The sequence below is a fragment of the Perca fluviatilis genome, chromosome 21 (genome assembly GCF_010015445.1).
Source record: "Perca fluviatilis chromosome 21, GENO_Pfluv_1.0, whole genome shotgun sequence".
Lineage (NCBI taxonomy): Eukaryota > Metazoa > Chordata > Actinopteri > Perciformes > Percidae > Perca > Perca fluviatilis.
The window spans coordinates 7,139,501-7,161,302 of record NC_053132.1 but is presented as its reverse complement, the minus strand read 5'-3'; the positions used below and the strand labels follow the sequence as shown (position 1 = coordinate 7,161,302).

At 40.3% G+C, this 21,802-nt stretch overlaps 1 long non-coding RNA gene across 1 annotated transcript in view; it reads right to left on the bottom strand.

Moving 5' to 3' along the window:
* LOC120550855 overlaps positions 1-14,882 on the bottom strand; it is a 118,404-nt gene extending 103,522 nt beyond the window's left edge. The window contains exon 1 of the long non-coding RNA XR_005637793.1: positions 14,437-14,882. This is a non-coding gene — a long non-coding RNA (uncharacterized LOC120550855). The remainder of the gene's footprint in view (positions 1-14,436) is intronic.
* Positions 14,883-21,802: the final 6,920 nt, after the last annotated feature.

Genomic DNA, 21,802 nt, shown 5'->3' with positions numbered 1-21,802 from the left:
GTTGAGCGACTTACCATACGCAGACATTAGAGACGCGCTGATTGGTTGAGCGAATCCCCAATACACATACATTAGAGAAGCGACAGAATCTCATATTCCAGACACTGCAATGTTTCATTACCAAATTCACTTCTGAGACTTTTTAGCGGAAATCAACTATATAAAGCTCAAATATTGGCGGCGTTTACAAAAATTGATGGCTAATTGCAAATTTGGTAAAGACGTGTCGGACTTTAGGAGCTCCACACAGTCTGACGAGAGCGAAGCCTGCTGGGCTCCATACCCAGCGCAAAGTCACCCTTTGTGGATACTGCATACGGGGCTCCGCGGCCAGCTGCCGGCATAACTATATCTATAAATAATACATTTACGGTTTTGAATGTCCCAATGTCTTATAAAGCTAACCGTTGTGTCCGATTTGATTTTAAGGCATTTTTATGAATGTGAGGAGTCTTTGTAGGACCAGCAGCTGCTTGCTATATGTCCCATTCATTACAATGGGGAAATACCGCAGCTAGCTAGCTAGCTACACTTTCGCCATAACTAAATTATATTTCCTGTTTGAATTTTGTCACGCCACTTATACAACACATTCCCCAATGTCTTATAAAGCTAACCGTTGTGTCCGATTTGATTTTAAGGCATTTTTATGAATACGAGGCGTCTTTGTAGGACCGAGCAGCTGCTTGCTATATGTCCCATTCATTACAATGGGGAAATACCGTAGCTAGCTGTATATAATTTAGTTATGGCGGGTAGTAGCAAGCTAGCTAGCTACACTTCTCGCCATAACTAAATTATATTTACAGTTTGAATTTCGCCACGCCACTTTATACAACATCATTCCCCAATGTCTTATAAAGCTAACCGTTGTGTCCGATTTGATTTTAAGGCATTTTTATGAACGCAAGGGCGTCTTTGTAGGGACGAACAGCTGCTTGCTATATGTCCCATTCATTACAATGGGGAAATACCGCAGCTTGCTCACTTTCGCATAACTAAAGTATATTTACAGTTTGAATTCGTCACCGCATGAATATTACAGGTTCCTCAAGGTCTTACAAAGCTTAGCTAACACTTGTCCGATTTCGGATTTCAATTGAATGTATTTTTGTGAATGTCAGAGTTAGAGGGGAGGCTAGCTAGCTCTCCATTGACTCCATCTCACCGCGGATCTATCAATGAGACTCGCGGACAAGAGGCTTTATTTCCCGATTGTTTGTTTAAATAACTCAACACACATACCCATTATAAGATTAACTGGAACCTGCGGGCTGCGGTAAGAGATTGCGGGCGTAACAAGCTTCGCTGACACTGCGGTCAGGGCGGGCGGTAGCAACCCAGGCAGCACCAACACCGGCACTAAACTCCGGCACACAGTCGGAGAAAATTTGCAATTAGCCATCCATTTTCGTAAAGCGGCCCATATTCGAAGCTTTATATGGTTGATTTCTCACATAAAAAGTTTCAGAAGTGAATTTTGTAATGGAATAGCAGAGATCTGCGTGACCTAGCTAGATTCAGAAGACTACCTGATCTCAGGTCAGTTGTGTAGCCTATGTAAATATTGGGCGTGACTGTTCTCTTAAGGGTTCGGGATTTTGAGACGCTTTGTAAGCAACTCAGCTTTGTTGGGATTCGCCCGTTTTCAGAGGCAGTTTCAAAATATGAGATTTTCATAGTAAAGGGGTGTCAGTGGGATTTTGAGCTTCTATGTATGTCCTATTTACCCACCAAACTGTCGTTATTCAACTATGACAGGGTAAAATCGGTTTTGCATTCTATCACCCCTTTAACTGAGAATAGCCACCTGCATATGTCCGGGAACATGAATGTGCGTAGATGTGCCTCTGCTGGTGTGAATGCCTGTTGGTAAAAGCATGCATATGAGTTGTATTAGTTCAAAGTGTGCAGAGCTTGCATGCAACTTCCCTGAATTTTTTGTATCCATTGTTGCTATGCCAAAGGAGACTCAAGGGAGGTAGTGTACACTAATCCCAGAGTGACTGCTTTACACTTTGCCTATTGAGTTTCCAACTGTCCGGTCCAGCTATGTTGATGGAAACATGAGCTCTTCCTCTACACACCAAACACATGGAGACGCTGCAGAAAGACAGACAGTGCTCACACAAACAACCTTGCATATACCCACACAACACAGCTTGTGCCACATGCCAACACATGCAAGTGTGTTAAAGAAGAGGCGTTATTTTCACTACCAGCAAGAAACTGAATCATCTTTGACTACGTTAGTGTCTCCTGTATGCCAGAGTTTGTCGATTGGCTGCAGTTTAGGCAACTCAGATGAGGAATGCTTACACCTAATATATCAGTAAGTCTCCCGATTTTTTTTCAAAGACAAACACACACACACACACACACACACACACACACACAGCCTCAGGGCATTTGGCATTAATTGGCATCCTGGACCTCCCAGTGTGTAGCTCTCCGTCGACTTGGCTAGCAACACAAACAGGTAGAGATGAAACACACTTCCTGCCTCAGGTAAACTGCAGAGCAAATCCCTGGTTTAATGATGCATTCAAATTGGACATTGATATCTAAGTTGCGAGAATGATAGGGACCTTCTTAAAGTGATACGTTAATGACTGTTTACATGCTCCACATTGTTCCCAAACTAGTACTTCACATTTTTAAAGGCTTACTTCTTTCAGACTGTTGATAAGCAACAGAATGTCCTTGTGCAGCAGCCTTCTTGATGTGGAAATAATTATGTTTGATTTCTTTTTATTATTATTAAGGTCAGGCTGCCAGCACTAGAGCGGTTACACTATCTTTTGTTTGATTATTTGCTAGAGCTGAACACATTTCCCTTTTAACAATCCTAGACACACCTTTTACATGAATCATACCCTCAGTACATTAAAATATCACTCCAGAGGAGGAATTCAAATGATTTAAACAAATGTTACGCCTGGTATCAAAAGTACATGCATTTTTCTCAAAAGTACTATAGAAAACAATTAGCCATTAATAATAAATTATAAATATTTAACCCACCAACAGGTTTCCCATGTTATCTTCTCTTTAAGCAGTTTTAAGTTTGGAATAATCATCTTATTCCACACGGTCTGACAGTATCATATTGGGCTGCAACTAATGAACATTTATTTTCTGGATGAATCAATTTGTCTATAAAATGTAATATTCTTAAAAAGCCCATTATAATTTCAAACATTCCGAGCTGATGCATTAAAAAAAAAAGATATTTTGTTTAGTATGGCTGCACAGCATTTTGAAATAACAGGTTTAAAAGGTTAAATGCATATGGACAGGATGATCTTTTTGATATGATATATTTTATTAATGTGTCATGCCACTAAGTGGCCCATCCCACATGGAATTACATAACACCAAGACAAAAGTAATTTCATACACAGCTTCCGGTCCAATGTCCACACACAACATACTCTACTTTGCACAAAATAAAGAATGCAAAAGAAAATAAAACATATTACAGCAGCCACAACACAAAAGTGTAACCCATACATTGTCAACTAAACATTTCACACTTCAACCAAAACTACAAACACAAAAAAATGTAATAAATAAATAGCTAAATATATGTCACTACTAGACAGCAAGTGAAATAAAAAGGTGAAAAAGGTCACTTTGCCCATTCTTAGCATCATTTTTAAGGTGAGCTATGCCTCTAAAGTGGTGCTGCTGTTAGAGGTGTTGCTGCTGGATCTGACAAATTATTTCCATTAAGCCACAAGGACAGAGTGACATGGAAAAAATTTATGTTAAAATATCAAATTAAAGGTCCCATGGTGCTCTTTGGATGCTTTTATATAGACCTTAGTGGTCCCCTAATACTGTATCTGAAGTCTCTTTCCCAAAATGCAGCCTTGGTGCAGAATTACAGCCACTAGAGCCAGTCCCACAATGAGCTTTCCTCAGAACGTGCCATTTCTGTCTGTAGCCATTGAGGAGGAGAGAGGGCGGGCCAAGGTGGAGAGTGGGGGTGTGTCCTTGACCAAGTGCCACTTTTTCTCGTTTGAAAGCGATGATGTCTCTCTCTCATGGGTGGGCCAAATTCTCTGGGCGGGCAAAGCAGAGAAAGGGGAGGTAACCTCGCTTGTTATGACCTCATAAGGAGAAGATTCCAAATCGGCCCATCTGAGCTTTCATTTTCTCAAAGGCAGAGCAGGATACCCAGGGCTTGGTTTACACCTATCACCATTTCAAGCCAATTGGGGACCATAGGCAGGCTGGGGGAACGCGTATTAATATTAATGTTAAAAAACCTCATAAAGTGAAATTTTCATGCCATGGGACCTATTTAAAATCACATTCTAAATGCTAAAAATTATCATCTCTTTTGTGAGATCATCCTTTAATCACTGTCATCATAAAATACAAAATATACAAGAAAGCTGTCAGAGTTTCAAATGACAAGTGTGTCAGTGTGCAGGGACTTGAGATACTTGAGGGAAGGTGATGAATAAAGACAGATTTATCTCTGTTTTGGCATCGCAGCATCAACAAACAGTTGAAAAGGTGACTCACTCACTCGTGTTTCCTGTTACCAGCAGGCTCCTCCACAAACCGCAGCATACCCACCCGATATAATGCTAAATAATGGCAGACAATTTCCCCCACCATCATTATTTGATCACACAGTGAATGCTTAACTATTCTCCACTCTGATTTTTACACATACGCTGAACAAAATGCACTGACCTGGCTCAACAAGTGTACCGACTTTATAGCCTGGGAAAACCCTGACGAACTTCTGGCAAATTTGAGATTTGCTCTGCAAGTCCGTCTGGCCAAGAGCCCATTTGAACCCATTAACAATTTTTCCAAATCGAGGCACCAATCACAACCGTTGAGGCGGGCTTTACACGATGACAACAGCGCAGCCACGGTGAAGAGTAATCTCCTTCATCGCTCTGATTGGTTGAAGGACTATCCAATTGTGCCCAGAGGCATTTGAGCGGCGTCAGTTGGAAATGGGCTGTGAATGAACCTTCCCCAGACCCACTCTCAGTTCCAACTGAGAAGGGTCTGGTGTCAACCAGGCAACCGACTTTACTTTCTCTCAAAAAGCATTGCACTCAAAATAACCGGAGGAAGGAAAATAGATTCCAGCTTCAGAGGGGTTTAGGTATGATGTCAGAAAAGAAATTTTTCCTCAAACAGAAAAAGTGGTTGGTGGGCAGTAACGGAGAGGCCCAGTGGAGAGTGGCTCACTGTCAGTCACACTTCGAAGAATCCCAACTAAACTCTGAAGTGATCTTTAACCTCACAGACAGTCATAACATAAACCAAAGTCTAATTCTTTAGCCAGGGGAATATCTCACACACACAGTCACACTTGTTGCCCCAGTCAGAAATGGTTGGGACTCAACCACTGTTAAAACCTGGGGAAGCAGCTTGCTGTAAATGAATAGAAGAGCTGTAAAACCGCTAGAAAGAAGCACCCTGCCATAACTCAATATATTAAAACCTTAGTAGGCTTTAAAAGCACAATCCCTAAACTTTAATGACTTCTTTTTTAATGCCTAATAATGAAACACATTACTAGATACAGATATATCTTATTAAGCCCTGTACTGTTGTTGTGTATACTGTAATCCCAAGGGGTACTTCCGCAGTTGTCACTGGGTACATGAAGAGATTGTATAGTAGTGCAACTTACTTGATCCAACAGAATGTATTAAAGAACAACATTAATGGGGCGCCTGGATAGCTCACCTGGTTGAGCGTGCGCCCCATGTACGAAAGCTCAGTCCTTACCGCAGCGGCCGAGGGTTCGCATCCGACCTGCGGCCCTTTGCTGCATGTCATTGTCCCTCTCTCTCCCATTTCACATCTCAAGCTATCCTGTCTAATAAAAGGCCTAAAATGCCCCAGAAAAATAATCTTGAAAAACAACAGAACAATATTCACATATTGAGTCACCAAGTAATGCTGTGATCAAGAGTGAAAGCCATACTATGGTCTATCAGTCTACGATGAAAACCTCCAAATCATCTGACGATATTGATCGTTTATTCCTACCCTCTAATACAAGCCACAGGAGTGTTTCATTAATTGTTGAAACAGTAAACCAAAAGTATTAGCCTGGGTAAACCCTGACGAACTTCTCTGCAAGTCAGTCTGGCCAAGAGTCCATTCAAGCCCATTTCCAATGTCCCCAAAATCGAGGCACCAATCACAACCGTTGAGGCGGGCTTTACGCGACAACGATAGCGCAGCAAGCAGCTGTTTGTTTACATTCAACATGACGGCTACCGAAGCAAAGCGTCACCCGGATCATTGGTCTGATTGGTTGAAGGACTATCCAATGCGCCCAGAGGCATTTGAGCGGCGTCCGTTGGTGACGCCCCTTTGGAAATGAACTGTCAATGAACCTTTCCCAGACCCACTCTCCGTTACAACTGAGAAAAGTATTAGACACACAGTTGAAATGGTTAGCTAACACTAATCATTGATTTTTTTTCAGGGGCTCGTTCAATCTCAAACCGGTTACGGTTGGTTTCCGGGTTGTATGACATGTTTCCTTGAAACGGTGTGCAACAGGTTTGGAGCTGCGTTTTATCTCTCTTGGTGGGCGTGTCCGAGTTGTTAACCATCAGCAGTGACGTGTATGTAAACTCGCAGTATTAAAAAGACAACCGGGTGTTCAACGCGCCACCGAATAAACAGTCAGGGCTGAAACAGTTGGTTGAAACAGTTAGCTAAAACTAATATAAAAACAGTTGAGACAGTTAGCTATAGATTATTAATTAAATGAATGTCCCGTTGTAAATCAATTCAAATGAACCCATTCGGAACATGATGGGTGGTGTTGATGGAGGAGTACTTGAGTACATGTAACAGGGCTGTTGGGGTTTCTGCTGTAGAACAACTTCAGCCTCATTCACTCCTGACACTTGTAATTCCACATTGGAGTGAAAAGCCATGACCCTATTAAAAACCTACATGTTTCTATTTTGAAGCACAACTGCATAACCAAAAGGTCTTTATTTTGGTCTTGTAATTACTCAGCTATTTCCTAGAAAAGGTACTGTTGGTGTAGGTGGCGCGTGTGGTCGCCTTAACCCCCAATCCCATAAAGAAAGTAAAAGAATACAACGATCAAGAGGCGGAGTTTTGTAGAAGCTTGCCAAATCATCAGGCGATGGAACAAGTCCATCCACATTTCCTCAAGAATGACAAACAGGAAGCAATGAAACTCCAGCCTTTCTCCTGCTTAGCCAACTATTTATTCAGCTCCTAGTGCAGGTGTTTTGAGCAGCGGAGGCTTTGTTGGAGCATTAAACTCACTCTATTGGATATTAAAAAAAGGTCACTGAATGAAATGGTTACACTTATTAAATGCTGACCTATATACAGCACGTTTGAAGAGCAGAGTAGCCAGCGGGACTTAGGTCTCGGCCCATTTCTTAATTGTGGTTTTTTTTAAGCATTTCTTTGCTCAGAGTTATTCATTGCCTCAGCAGATAGTATGTCATTGCCTCAGCAGATAGTATGTCGAAGAATGGAAAATTTCCAAGTATAACAGATTCGTTCTTTTGTCTCTCATCCCATGCATTTTAACACTATTGACTTACTCATTAAAGCCATCAATGGTGCTTTCCTTTTCCTTTGGGAAGTGGTTGATTGGGGTAAAACGATTTGTGTACCACACACACACACACACACACACACACACACACACACACACAAAATATACAATACTGTACAATGTGCCATAGAGCTGAATGGATTCTTTAGTTTAAGTCAAATTTTTCAAGCGAAAAAAGCCCATACATTCTCTGGTTCCAGCTTCTCAATTTTGAGTATGTGTCTGCTTATCTCTGTATTATTCCATTAAAAATGGAATTTAGGTGTTTTGGACTGTTCGATTGGACAAAACAACCAATTTGAATTGGAACTTGTAATGGATATTTTTTTTAAACAATGAATCAATTAATTGAGAAATTAATCTGCAGATTAATTGGCAGTAAAAAATAATCATTACTTACAGCCCTTGTGTGTGTGTGTGTGTGTGTGTGTGTGTGTGTGTGTGTGTGTGTGTGTATGTGTGTGTATATATATATATATATATATATATATATATATATATATATATATATATATATATGCACCATATGTACAGGTATATATAGAATACAACAAATAATTTAAGAGTGCATTTACCAAAACAAGAAAGTTATCAATTCAAAGCAAATCTTAATTTTTTTTATTTCAAATTATCCCGTCTCTAATGCCCACATACAAACTCATAATCACACACATTGATTACTCTTGGGAACTGATTATAAACTGATTATCTTCTGCACAGGGGGCACAGACACTGAAATTGTTATTGCCAGTTTAATCTCAAATCCACATGAAGGGAATCCTTCCGTATGCCACAATGCCTCAGTGTTTATGACGCAGGAGAAAAAAAAAAGTAGCCACTTTATTGTCTTGGGAACTGGTTGTTTAATATGTCTGTAAATGCGTAATCACTTAATTTCTATTCAACTGCATGAACTGAGGCAGCTCTCACAACGAGGGAGTGAGAGCAGTTCAGTGCTAGCAGGATGGACTCCGACTCGTAAAGTGCTCCACTTCACCCTGGCAAAAATAAACGTCACGGGCCCCGTTGCCAAGTATTCCCGTTGATGAAAAGCCAGTTGTGTGTGGCCCCAGTTGTACCCAAGCAGAGCCAAGCTGACTGGTGTTTATAATAAAAAAAAAAAAAGAAGTGTAGTTGTGTAAAACAGCCTCACTAATTTATCTGGCCAATAAAGGCTATTTTATAAATTATTATTTTCCCTGGTAATCTGGAAGCTGATGAAGCACAGGCTGGCTGACAGGGCCACATACAGAGACAGAGAGCAGCAGAGAGTTTCAAGAGAGTTTCAATGGTTCAATGGCACAGAAGAAGAAAAAAAGTCAAGGGGGAGCCTCTGGTAACCATCTGCATGAAAACCACTGCTCAACAGAAACAACTGAAGAAAAAAAAACAAAAAAACAACTAAAGGATCAAGCGAAACCTAACCCACTAAGACTAAATCAAAAGGGTGGGGCCAAAAAACAACAACAACACAACACTGAGAAACAGCCACAGACTTAGAGCACGCTGGCTGACATCTGATGCCATGTGTTTGTGTGTTAGGAGGATGGGGTGGTACAGTATCTCAAAGACAGCAGGACCCCCAGTGGTCTGTTTGAATACAGTGCAGAGTGCACTGATAATCTCTTGTCGTGTTCACCATGACAGCATGCTTATCAGCAGTGGCGCTTCACGGGCCTCCGAATGCAACACAAACCCGCTACGACATCACACTGAAAGGTTAGCCTCGTTCTTCTCAGATAATGAGGTTTGAATTGCCAGTGAGGACACACTCATTACTCTGCATGCCAGATATTACAGCAGGAAACAGCATGGAATTTCCTTAATGGCAGACAGACCGAGGATACACATTACTTTCTATTATTAGAGCTGAAACAAGGAGATAATTAACTGACAGATGATATTCAACAAAAAAAATTGTAATTCAACTGCAAAAATGCCAGACATTCGCTGGTTCTAGCTTCTCAAATGTCAATTTTTGCTGCTTTTGCGTTATACAACAAGCATCTTACGGTTGGCTGCACAGGTTAACCTATATGAAGAGGTCACCTTGAGCTCTGGGAACAATTCTGACATTTTATAGACCAAACGATGAATTGATCAATTATGAAAATAGTCATCAGATACAGCCGTAATATTAAACCTATTTTTACCAGAAAGAGAGCCACAAAAGGGGTATATTATTCTGTGGGAACTATGACGTTTGATCTGTTATCGTTTCCTTATAATAATGGCTCACGCCACACTTCTTTGCCATTTAATTACCAGGGTAAAGCAATGATTTGACAATTGATTTGGGAGATAAATAATCTGATAACGATATATATCAGTTGATAGTAATTTCCGGATTCTAATCCCTTGGATTAGTTTTTAAGAATTAAGAATTGTAACCAATATACATAGAAAGCTTTGCATTCTGTGGTGTAAACACCAACTTGTCAGTGCTCTCTGGCAAACTATCTAATGGTGACCAGTTTCTAAATTATCTCAAATCTAGTTTGGGATATCTGTACTTCCATTTCTTGTTACATAATAGCCAACATAGACACTGATGCCCATATATCTGCTAAAGGCCAGTGGGCCGATATACATCAGTCTTGCTCTAGTTGACATTTCAGTCCTGGAAGAAATGTGTCTCAGTTCAAGTCGTCTGTTATGGGGGCAGTGGTGGCCTAAAGGTTAGAGAAGCGAGCTTGTGACCAGGAGGTCGTCGGTTCAGACCGACAGGATAAAATTGCGGTGGAAAAAAGTGAAAGAGCAGCGCTCATTACCACCACTGAGGTGCCCTTGAGCAAGGCCCTTAACCCCAACCGCTCCAGTGGAGCAGCACCGGTGACCAGCAGATCAGATTGTGGTTGTACTGGGCAGCTTCCAGGTATGAATGTGTAACTGTGTGAATGTGATCAGGGTGCAAAAGAGAAGCTTCCTCTCAGTGAACCTTCCCTGAATAAATAAAAGAAAAAAGAAAAAAAATGTCAGCTGAAGATTAAGCACTGTAGGGCTGTGCTCGATTGAAGAAATTCTTAGTCGACTAACACTCATTCAATTGTGTCGACTAATCGATTAGTTGATTTAATCGACAGATCTGTAAATCTGAGTTTCTCCGCAAGGAGTCATGCAAAAGCCTCTTTAATTCTTGTGTTTACCAGAGATGTGCTCGTACGTTTCTTGGAAATAACTCATTCAGCATGAACAAAAGCATAAAACATGACTAAAGAAATCTAAGTTGACTAAGACCAAAACGACCGATTAGTCAACTAATCGACTAAAAGGGAGCAGCCCTAAAACACTGAAAGCAGCTGCAAACAACAAGGTGCACATACCGTATATTTCCATCAGAACTGGATTTGGTGGCGTGACTAGCTTACCCAAATCAACAGGTTGTCATTGTCTTATTAGTGCTTGGACTCTTTTAATTGGTCTACATAATGATGTACAGGTATATATAAACAAAGACACCTCATGTTTGTCTGATGTTATCAATCTTTTCGTGAATTAAGAGGCCAATTTATTTTCTCAGATAAAAGCAAACTAAATCAAAATATTTTGTACAAGCGTACTTTGATAAGGATGGCTTTGTTGGTGAACAACACAAGCTATACTTTACACTGCCACAAAATCTATTAGCTCAGTGGCAGTGCGGAAACCCATGATGATCAGATGACTTCTTGTGGTTGGCTGCACTCGCCCTGGCTGAATAAATCCTATGAAACTATCTATAACTCATACCTCATATGTGTGTCCTTTAATCTAATTAGTCAGTCGAAAACCCATACGGCTTGCAAACGCCCTTGGGGCCCAGATTTTTTTAGATGAGGAACAGTTAACTGAAGATCAAGCAAAACGTAAAGGCAAGACAATAACAGGCATGTTACTCTAGGATGTGCATATATGGAGGAAAAAGATGTGATGCTAACCTTTGCTAATCCGATATGTGCCCGTTGCTAACCTGGGTCAGAGGCACAATAAGTCTGTTGAAAATGCCAGAAAAATCTAAACCCGGGTAGTTATCTCTTGAGGTTTTCAGCTGGCCATACGGGCAAATAATGCAGCAGCTCCCCCAGGACAATTACTGCCATGTCGAGGACATTCTTCGTAACCACTGACAAATACAACAAACTGCATCTCCATTTAACTTCCAAAGTCATCACGAGAGACAAAAAAGGGAGGAAATGGGAGGCAAATCCCAGGATCGCCTCACTCACCAGACTCAGTTCAGGAATAGCTCTCGACATATTGGCCTACCCAGCATGCCCTCTGCCTCTCCAGACAGCTCTGACATCATTATACAGCAGATACAGACCAGGACATCAGCTGCACAGCCAAGGTTATATAAGTGAACGCTCTATGTTTCCGAACATTAAGCGCTGCTGCCCCACCATGGGGAATAGGAGGGGATAGGAGTAGACTAGGAGAGAGAGGGGGGTGAGGAGGAGAAGGAAAATCAACAAGGAGGCCAGGAAGAAATATGGACAGAATCAGGGTCACAAAAAGAGAGGCCCACTAGGCCCCCTAAAGGAGCCCCAGCCAACAGGAAGAGGAGAGAAGAAGACAGGAGAAAGAGAAGACCAGGTCACATAGGGCTACACCTTCTGTGTGTTCTCTCATGTACAACCCTCTTACCAAACTATTTACAATAAAAGAAAAAATAGGGAAGAATAAAGTGTCAGCGTGTGAGAAAAGAACACCTTAATGTTCCTATGAGTTTGTCTATGTGTTTCTGATGGAGGACCTTTGTTTACACAGGTTTTTGCCCTCTCCGTCGAGCACACTTGGTCTATTTAAAATCATACCCGTAGGGAAAATGTTTATACTTGACTGCTGGATTTGTCCAGGGATAATAATCAACCCAGGGAGAGAACATTGCGATTTAAACGGATGGCTAATGATTAATGAACAGTGGGCATCTGGGGCCATACCAGCGGATCTGACATAAATTAGCTTTGTTTTAGTCCGGTTGTGTGTAGGATAAAGAGACTCCATAGGGGTTTAGCACCACATATTTACATAATGACAGACACATTATTTATTAATAGTGGTGTATGTAATCTTCCAGACACTTTTGCACTTGAGCTCTTTTGGAGGAATAAATGAGCATAAATCCTTCTATATTCTATTTTTTTTTTAAACAGCATAACTTATGTTAACAATCTGTTGTTTCTAGTTTAATTTCTATAAAATGTCAGGATTAAGAAAGGTTGTGTAAAAGATGCTTTGTGCCAGATTTACAGTATTCATACTGGAAAATGACAGTACAACCTTTTAAAACTTTGCAAAGACATCTCAAGTCTGATCTTTTAGACATTGAACATATATATTTTTCACTGGTTACCATGTTGATAGGAAATTCCGTACACTCTGACTTTTAAAATAAGCCTCAATGTGCCAGAGGAAATGCTTATGTTGCCAGCTTGATGGATTCAACTGCGAGAGCATACAGCTTAGACTGTCACTTTCTATCAGCACATTGCAAGATACTACTGTGAAAATGAATGTGACTGAGAATGAAGACCCTATAAAAGGCTCTGGGCAGAGTGGTCACATTGAGTGATTTAATTATTACAGCGTTGTAATGTTGCGATGAGGGACTTCACACACAAACAGCTGCAAATGCATTAGGCTGAATTGAGATTATTTACACTGGGGATTTCACATGGCCTGAATGAATGATTTAATGTCCGTACTTGTCACCAGAGTTAATCTATGGGATATCTATGTTTTTTATTAAAGTGTTTCTTGGCAATATTGAGCATTTCAGTTCTTTCATAATCAGTGCAGGCATGTCAAGGCAACTTCCTGGGCAATGTTGTCTTTGTTGCAAAAAGTACACTATTGTATCAAGTTGTACTGTACTTTGACGGCATGCTTATCTAAAACAGACTGAAACACACACACACACACACACACACAGTTTTACAACTCAGAGCGTCTGTGGTAATTTAATACCCAGCCCAGACAGTTTTAATGCAGTGCACATTGTGCCGCTAAAACACTTTGTTCTGATATTGGCAATTTGTGATTGCATATCAACCGATGCGCTCTGACATTTACATTTTGGAATGCACAAGACATTTGTCACACGAAAGTCATTAATATAACTGTGAAGCAAACAAAAAAATAACTACATACTACTATACACAATGATAAACTACATTTCCAGAGATGCAGGATTTACATGAATGTTGATGGCCCAACTTGCACACGCTGAGTTTGGTTTAGAAAGATGTAGTATGCCAGCCTAAAAATGATGAGCAAATACAAGCTGACTTAGGGTGGGTTTCCCTTTTCATTACAGCCTTGCATAAGATCTGGATCAATAGTACTATTACAAACACTTTAATATTGCTAATATTATTCAAATAAGTATGATGGGTGTATCATAGCTGGTGATCTTTATCGATCAGTCTATCGGTCTGTGTGTGTGTGTGTGTGTGTGCGTGCACATGCATGATTGGACCATGCGCGCGCTAGAGTGCAGTACACATGAATCCAAGTTCGGGCCTGTGGGCAGCACACAGTACAAGCATAATACACTGAAAGAAAAAGGCAGCATGACCGCTGTAGGAGTTCTATCCGGCAGTATTGTTTAATTGACAACTAACCAGAGGGAAACGTCACCAATTGTGGGTAAAAGGGCTGCAGACCAACAAGGTTAGACCCTGCCTACTGTACAGTACAACGTGTGGACCTTGGCTGCTGATCTGATCTGTCAAACCAGCCCAGGCTACTGGAGCTAGCACCGCCAAACAACTGCGCGCACACACACACACACACATAGCGCGCGCACGCACACACACACACACGCACCACGCTGTGAACGCGACGACACTTACCGTCGGTTAACCCCACGCGGTCTGGACACCAGTTCGGGTTGGATATTTGGGCATTAGACGGAAATGAAGCGGGAGAAAGTCAGCAGAGCTCCTCCGGTGTGCAGCGCCTACACGTCCCGCTCACTCCGAAGCCCAGTCCTCCGCTAAGCTGCTGCGGCTCGGACTGCCAAAAATCACACCGATCCCTGTCCTCCTTCCTAACAAGCTTTTGCGTGAAAATGAGTTGTTTGTTCCCCCGTTTTTTATGATGCCTTCAAGTAGCGTTTGGATGTGCTGCAACGACAGGAGGGAAAGAAGCAAAAAAGAAATACTACACGGTCGCTCCTCCCTCCGCTTGTGTACGGTACAGTAAGGGGAGCTCGGCTGGGTAACCACTTATTAAAACTATCTACCGCTCTCTACAGGACCACCACTGTAAAGCACAAACACATGTTGGGCCGGTGACATGTGAAATGCGGAACATCCCCTGCCTTGATCGCCTCTGCTTTCCTCATTTATTGATTTCACCATCAATGCGCTTAAACTCCCTCCTCCTCCTCCCCCTCCCCCTCCTCCCTGTTGGAAGGTGAAATTAGTCCACCTTGTAGGTAGATTAAACGGATTTGGTGAAGGGACACGACTGGGGGTGGTAAATATACTGTAATAAGACATATTGTTATCTGTCACTGAAATAAGGCTAAGCGATTGTCAGATGAATATCTAAATAAAATGAATGATAATGAAAAAACTGCTTCTTCGGCTTCTAAAATGTGGAGAGTTTCTGCTTTTATCTCTGTACCTTGAATTATTTTCATAAATCTGTTAATCGTTCAGTCTCTAAAAATGTCAGAAAATAGTGCAAAAATGCCCATTATAATTTTCCTCGACCCATGCCCAAGGTGACATCTACACTAAGCATCAGTAGGCTACAGGTCACCATTTACAATGGTCGAAAACAGAGAAAAAGCAGGAAATTGTTATTTGAGAAACTAGAACAAGCAAATGTTTGGCATTTCTGCCTAATAAATGCCTTAAATAGTTCATCAGTTACCCAAACTGTTGGCAATTCATTTTTTTGACGCTCAATCAATTGTTACAGCAGCTTTTTTTGAAGACATTGAAAGTTTGTAGAGCAAACAATTAATCCATAATAAAAAGATGACTCAATCAATCAATGAAAATAATCATTACCTTCAGCCCCAATATTCATACATTTCACTCTATATTTGGTGCCAGCATATAGTATTGATTATGCAGCCTGGTGGTTGTTATCACAGAAAAACAAGCAGAGCAGATCAGGGCTCGGTGTAATCACTCTAAATTAGCTTTTTATTTTCAATAATCCCTTGCTGTAAATCCTTCACTTAGAGAGAAGGATTTATAAGAGAGACGTGAAGACAGAATATTAAAAGGTCCCATGGCATGAAAATTTCACTTTATGAGGTTTTTTAACATTAATATGCGTTCCCCCAGCCTGCCTATGTTCCCCAATTGGCTAGAAATGGTGATAGGTGTAAACCGAGCCCTGAGTATCCTGCTCTGCCTTTGAGAAAATGAAAGCTCAGATGATCTGGAATCTTCTCCTTATGAGGTCATAAGGAGCAAGGTTACCTCCCCTTTCTCTGCTTTGCCCGCCCAGAGAATTTGGCCCACCCATGAGAGAGAGACATCATGGCTTTCAAATGAGCAAAGTGGCAGTTGGTCAAGGCCACACCCCCACACTCCACCTTGCCCCCCCTCTCTCCTCCTCAATAGCTACAGACACAGAAATGGCACATCCTATAAGGAAAGGTCATTGTGGGACTGGCTCTAGTGGCTGTAATTCTGCACCAAGGCTGAATTTAAAGAAAGAGACTTCAGATACAGTATTAGGGGACCACTAAGGTCTATATAAAAGACTTCAGATAAAGTATTAGGGGACCACTAAGGCCTATATAAAACCATCCGAAGAGCACCATGTCATGGGACCTTTAAAGACTCCACTTATTTTGATCAAAATAGCAGTTTGACAAACTGAAATTATCATAATTGCCTCAAATAGGCCGCACGCTGACAACTGCAATCTGAGAACATCTAGGATCCTGACATCATGAGCAATGCAGCCATGGAACCGCTTTACATCTGGTAATGTCGCCACTTTTTTTATTCATACCGTCACATCTTTCTTCAAGTGAAGGCCTACTTAAAAACGTTGTGCAGGCAGGGCATATGAAATAAATATCAATGGCACGGTTTCAGCTATGTTTCAAAATATTTCTCCTTCCTCTCTTCAGTCTTGGAAGAACCTCCGTGCTGAGCCAATGTATTGCGACTGTAGCCTCCAAACAGTCAGATATTTCTGTCCGACTAATCTACCAGACAAAACTTTGGAAATCACCAGCTGTAAGAGAGGTACAATCTTCTTACATTGAATGGCCAGAAGTGAGTAGTGTGACGTTTAAGTTTGATGGTTTTCAATTGCATAAGGGAGCTGGTGGTGCAGAATGAAAGTCTACTGCAGCACACACATCAAAGATTCCTGTTTTTCTGTGTGTGTGTGTGTGTGTGTGTATATGTTGAGTCATCATACAGGGAAATGCTATTTGATTACATGCTGGTGTCATTCGTGGCTTCATACCCACTTTCAGGAAGAGTGTCTTGCATCGACCAAAGCAGAACTACATAATTTTCATCCACTGACTCATAAATAAACAACGTTAATGAGAACTGTCACATGCTAATGACTTAACTCTGCATTTGATTGTGTTGGTTTCTGTTCCCCCTTTAAAGTGTCCGTTGCATGCGTGGTGGATCTGTTTCAGCTGCTGTGACAACTTCAAAAGACGCCCATTACTGACGGAAACCAATTACCAAGTTTCCCACATGGTTGTCAGATTGCAAGAATACATTACAGATCTTCAGAGGAGATTTTCAGGTTAGATTCATGACAAGCGGGAGGGACTACATCTCCCAGCATGTGACTCATGCATGCTGGCTCCACACTAGAGGATAACTTGGCAGATTTTGGGTCCAATTCGCCCATTCCAAACAATCGCGGGGGTGTCCCCATTTTGAGGGTTGTCTGTACATATTATCTGCCCCAAAGATCCTGTAGTGTGAGGGGTTTATAGTAGAGCTGCAAAGATTAATGGCTAAGTTGTCAACTATTAAATGAATCGCCAACTATTTTGATAATCGTTTTACACTAATTCTCAGATTCCAATTTCTTAAACGGGAATATTTTCTAGTTTCTTCACTTCTCTGTGACAGTACGCAAAATGAATATCTTTGATTTGTGGACAAAACAAGATATTTGAGGAAGTCATTTTGTGCTTTAGGAAACACTGACATTTTTTACCATTTTATAGACCAAACAACTAATTAGGGTTGGGCATCAAGAACCGATTCCTAATCGGAATCGTTGCAGAAATTACGATTCCATCGGAATCGTTTCTTTATTGGAATCGTTTGGAATCATTTGGAGGATTTGGTTTCAAATCTGATCATAGGTTCCAAATTTAATATGCGCAAGTTTTGGTTTCCGTAGCAGCCAGTCGCTTGTTGTGTTGCAGCCGTGCAGCACAGTAAGTGGAACTCTAATCTGGCTTTATTTTGCATTGAAAAAGCTGTACAACTGCAACCCACCTATGAATCAAAATAAAACTTTCCTCTTATTTGTGAAAATAGGCATGTGACCCGTTTCAACTCCACCCCTCAAAGAATCGGAATCGAGAATCAATAAGAACTGGAATCGAAAGGAAGAATCGGAATCGGAATTGGAATCAGAATCGTTAAAATCCAAACGATGCCCAACCCTACAACTAATCAATTAATTCGAGAAAATAATCGACAAATGAAACTTCAATAAAATGAATTGTTATTTGCAGCCCTAGTTTACAGACATCTTAATGTTACCAACTGGATCTGAGTCTACATTGTAGTGTGAAAGGAACAGCGATGGGATATCAAGCAGACCCCTGCAATACCTAATGAGAGTGAGCTGACCGGGAAGGGTCACCAACCAGATGTCGCGTACATTACTTGTGTAAAACAGTAATAGTGCAGATAGAACTTTATTTCCAACTCACCTCTTTTTTCTGTGATTGCCTCTCTGAAATAATTTAGGAGAATTCCAAGTGTGTGGTCCTGTGTCTTGACTGAATCGTGTGTGCATTCTTACTTTTAAAATATTAAAAATCGGTTAAATCTGTCATTATGTCTGTGGCCTCCCACGTCATTTGAAAATCCTATAGGCATTACCTGACGGTACATCGAATTTGAACGTTTACTGCAAAAATGCGTCTGTGAAAACTACAGTGAGCTATTGAATTTCTTTCAAGTCTATGCTAATTCAGTACTCACATGTCATATGTACAATGAAAGAGGAAATTACACCCTCTGCCCATACTGGCCTTAAAGCGCTCTCTTCCTTGAGCGACTACAAAATCCAGTTCCTCATTCTGTGAGAAAATGTGTTCTTAAATTCAGCTGAAGCTTATATAAGGCTTCGGCAGAATGAGTTAGGAAAAATCAAGTGGGAACCTTCCAAGGCTCTATGAGCTCTACGAGTCTGTGTGCTGATTATATATTCTGCTAATACACTGCATATATCTATATTATTCTTACTACCATCATAATGTCACTGCTACTACATTGCACATATCTGTACATGTTGTTCATACATTGTTCATATTACACAGCCATATGTATTCTGCTCTTATAACACTGCAATATATTTCTTGTGCTTTTTTTGCTCTTCTGGTTGGACGCAAACTGCATTTCATTGTCTCTGCACAATGACAAAGCTGAATCTAATCTAATCTAAGGCACAGCAATGCTTCGAGCTAAATGCTAACCTCAGAATGCTAACTTGTTTACACTGGCAGTGTTAACATTTATCATGTTTATGGTCACCAGCTTAGTTCACCATGTTAGCATGCTAGAATTTGCTAATCAGCACTAAAGATAAAGTACAGCTGAAGTTAATGGGAATGTCATTAGGTTCGCAGATGTTTGGTCATAAACTGAAGCAAAATTCAACCTGAAAGATCAGGGGATCTCTGAAGTTATTGCAATTCATCCTTTGGGGAATGCAAACCATCCAATTCGAAAAAGTGTCAAGATATTTCACTATGCACCAAAAATGTCAACCTCATGGTTACGCAGGATCACCAAAGTCATCAGGATACATCGTCTGTCTGAACCATGAACTTCCTACCAACATACAGTATAGGACTCAAGATCTGAACCCATCATTCAAATCTAGGGAACTAGAACGTCACAGATCACTAGATCACCTTTATGGTTATACTGATTATAAAAAAAAACAAGCCAACACTGGCCAAACCCCGGCCTTATGTTGAATCAAGCACATTAATTAAACACCCACCCATCACCCTTTTGGCTGTGTTTTATAAATGTCACTACTTCCCACATGGCATTGAGCGTTGGCGCTTGGACATAAATCGTAACTGCAGAATCATCCAAGTGAACGTTATTCCCACAGAGATTTGGCAGTAGTGTTATACGTTAAGGAGTGCAAGGATGGACAGATGGATAATAGCTCTTTTATATGAATATATTCCCACCACAGACTAGAACAATAGGCGAGTAGCATCTGGGACTTTTGAGGCTTTAATTTGGGTTTACCAATTAGCATAATTTCTGAAGCCACGAAATAAAGATTTGGTCAAAGTGGACTATTGGCACAGTCAGATCTGTCTTCAGTCTTCAGTGTTGCTGCAAAGTCTCATAGAACTAGATATCTTTAATTGGTATTTGTTGTTATTTTAGATTTGTTAGATTGGCACAGTATATTTGGTGCAAAGGTGCTAAAAACATCTTGTAATTTGGTAACAAATATATGTTTTTTCTCCTTTGCTATTAATTAGCCTTGTACCCTTAATTAGCCTTAATTAACCCTGTTTTTTTCCCATTGTATTTCAATGGTTATATTTGATAGTATGCATGTTCTAAGAGCTTTGCTTCCCTTTGGTAGAAGGATTTAAACACTGGATTAGATCATGGGAAATCGCAATCTGTGTGTGAACTGGATTAACCCTTACATTTCCTTTAGCTCTTATCCTACAGCAGCACTGCAGAGCCCTGCATTTCTACAGGAGATCACTTAAGGAATTCATTCCTGCATAGCCTCTTTTACATTTATCCACAGTAGTGTGCATCATTAGTTTCATCATACTTAGATTATAAATGTTTTTATTAGTTCATGAGAATTCTTTAATGCACAGTTAAGCTTGTAAAATCACACTGATGGACCAAAGCAACGTGCAGGACCATTCTCAGTTGTTGTTATTCATCATTTAAAGGACGTAATTACAGCACTCTGATCAGACTTACAATGATTTCTGTTTTTGAGGACTGTGAGCAGAGTGTGCTAGTGGAGTCGAGTGTGCGGATTCATTATCATTTTTATTACAACTTCCAAATGGAAAATCCAGCTCAAAAACAATAAATAAAATGTTACTATAGCAAAAGACTGAACCCCCCCATATTATTTACCTTTTATTTATTTATTCATTTTCCATTTCCTTCTTTGTTCTTTTTCTGTGTTATATACATATATTGTGTCCATTTATCTTACTTATTGATCGTTTATAATAATAGGTACAATGATGTCGTCTGTGGAATGCAGGTATTGTACGTTTGTAACCCTGTGGGTGAGAGGGTGGGTGTGTATTTTGTTTTGTATTAACCTTGTTCAAATTCAATACAACATATTTCAAATAAAAAAATAAATGCATAACAGATTGACCTCTGAAAACCAATAACTGAAAGGTCAAATCAAATCCCTTGTTTAGGCCCGAAATGGTCACACATGAGACACAGAAGGTTTGGAGTGGTCATTAGTACGGCTGCACCATATGACCTAAAATCAAAATCTAATTTTAACCTCGATAACGATAAATGAACGATAATAAAAAAAAAATTGTCCTCATAGTTTATTGCCAAGGGTTTTACTGTAAATAGGCTCAAATATTGAAGGGGAGATATTTTCTTTCTAATTTAAAAGTGATTATTTTTGTGATTTTAAAATAATTGAAGGAAACCTACAAAGCTGGAACTATTATGGCTATTTATTGAAAATGTATAAAATTGAAATGAAAGCACACACTGCTTAAAAATGAAAATGTCTAGTGAAAAAAAGCCACATTTTAGTTTTATAAAAATTATTGAAATTATCGTCATGGGAAAAATAAGTCGATAACAGCTTCGGAATATCAATGTCGATACATTTCCGATTAATCGTCCAGCCCTAGTCATTAGTGACCCTGGTCTTCTGCCCTCAATTTACTTTCATTTCCTGCACCTTTGCACTCGTATTCTTGATGCTTACACTGATTGTTTGCTGCTTTGTTGGTATAACAACACAAGTGAAACCCCAAATTAA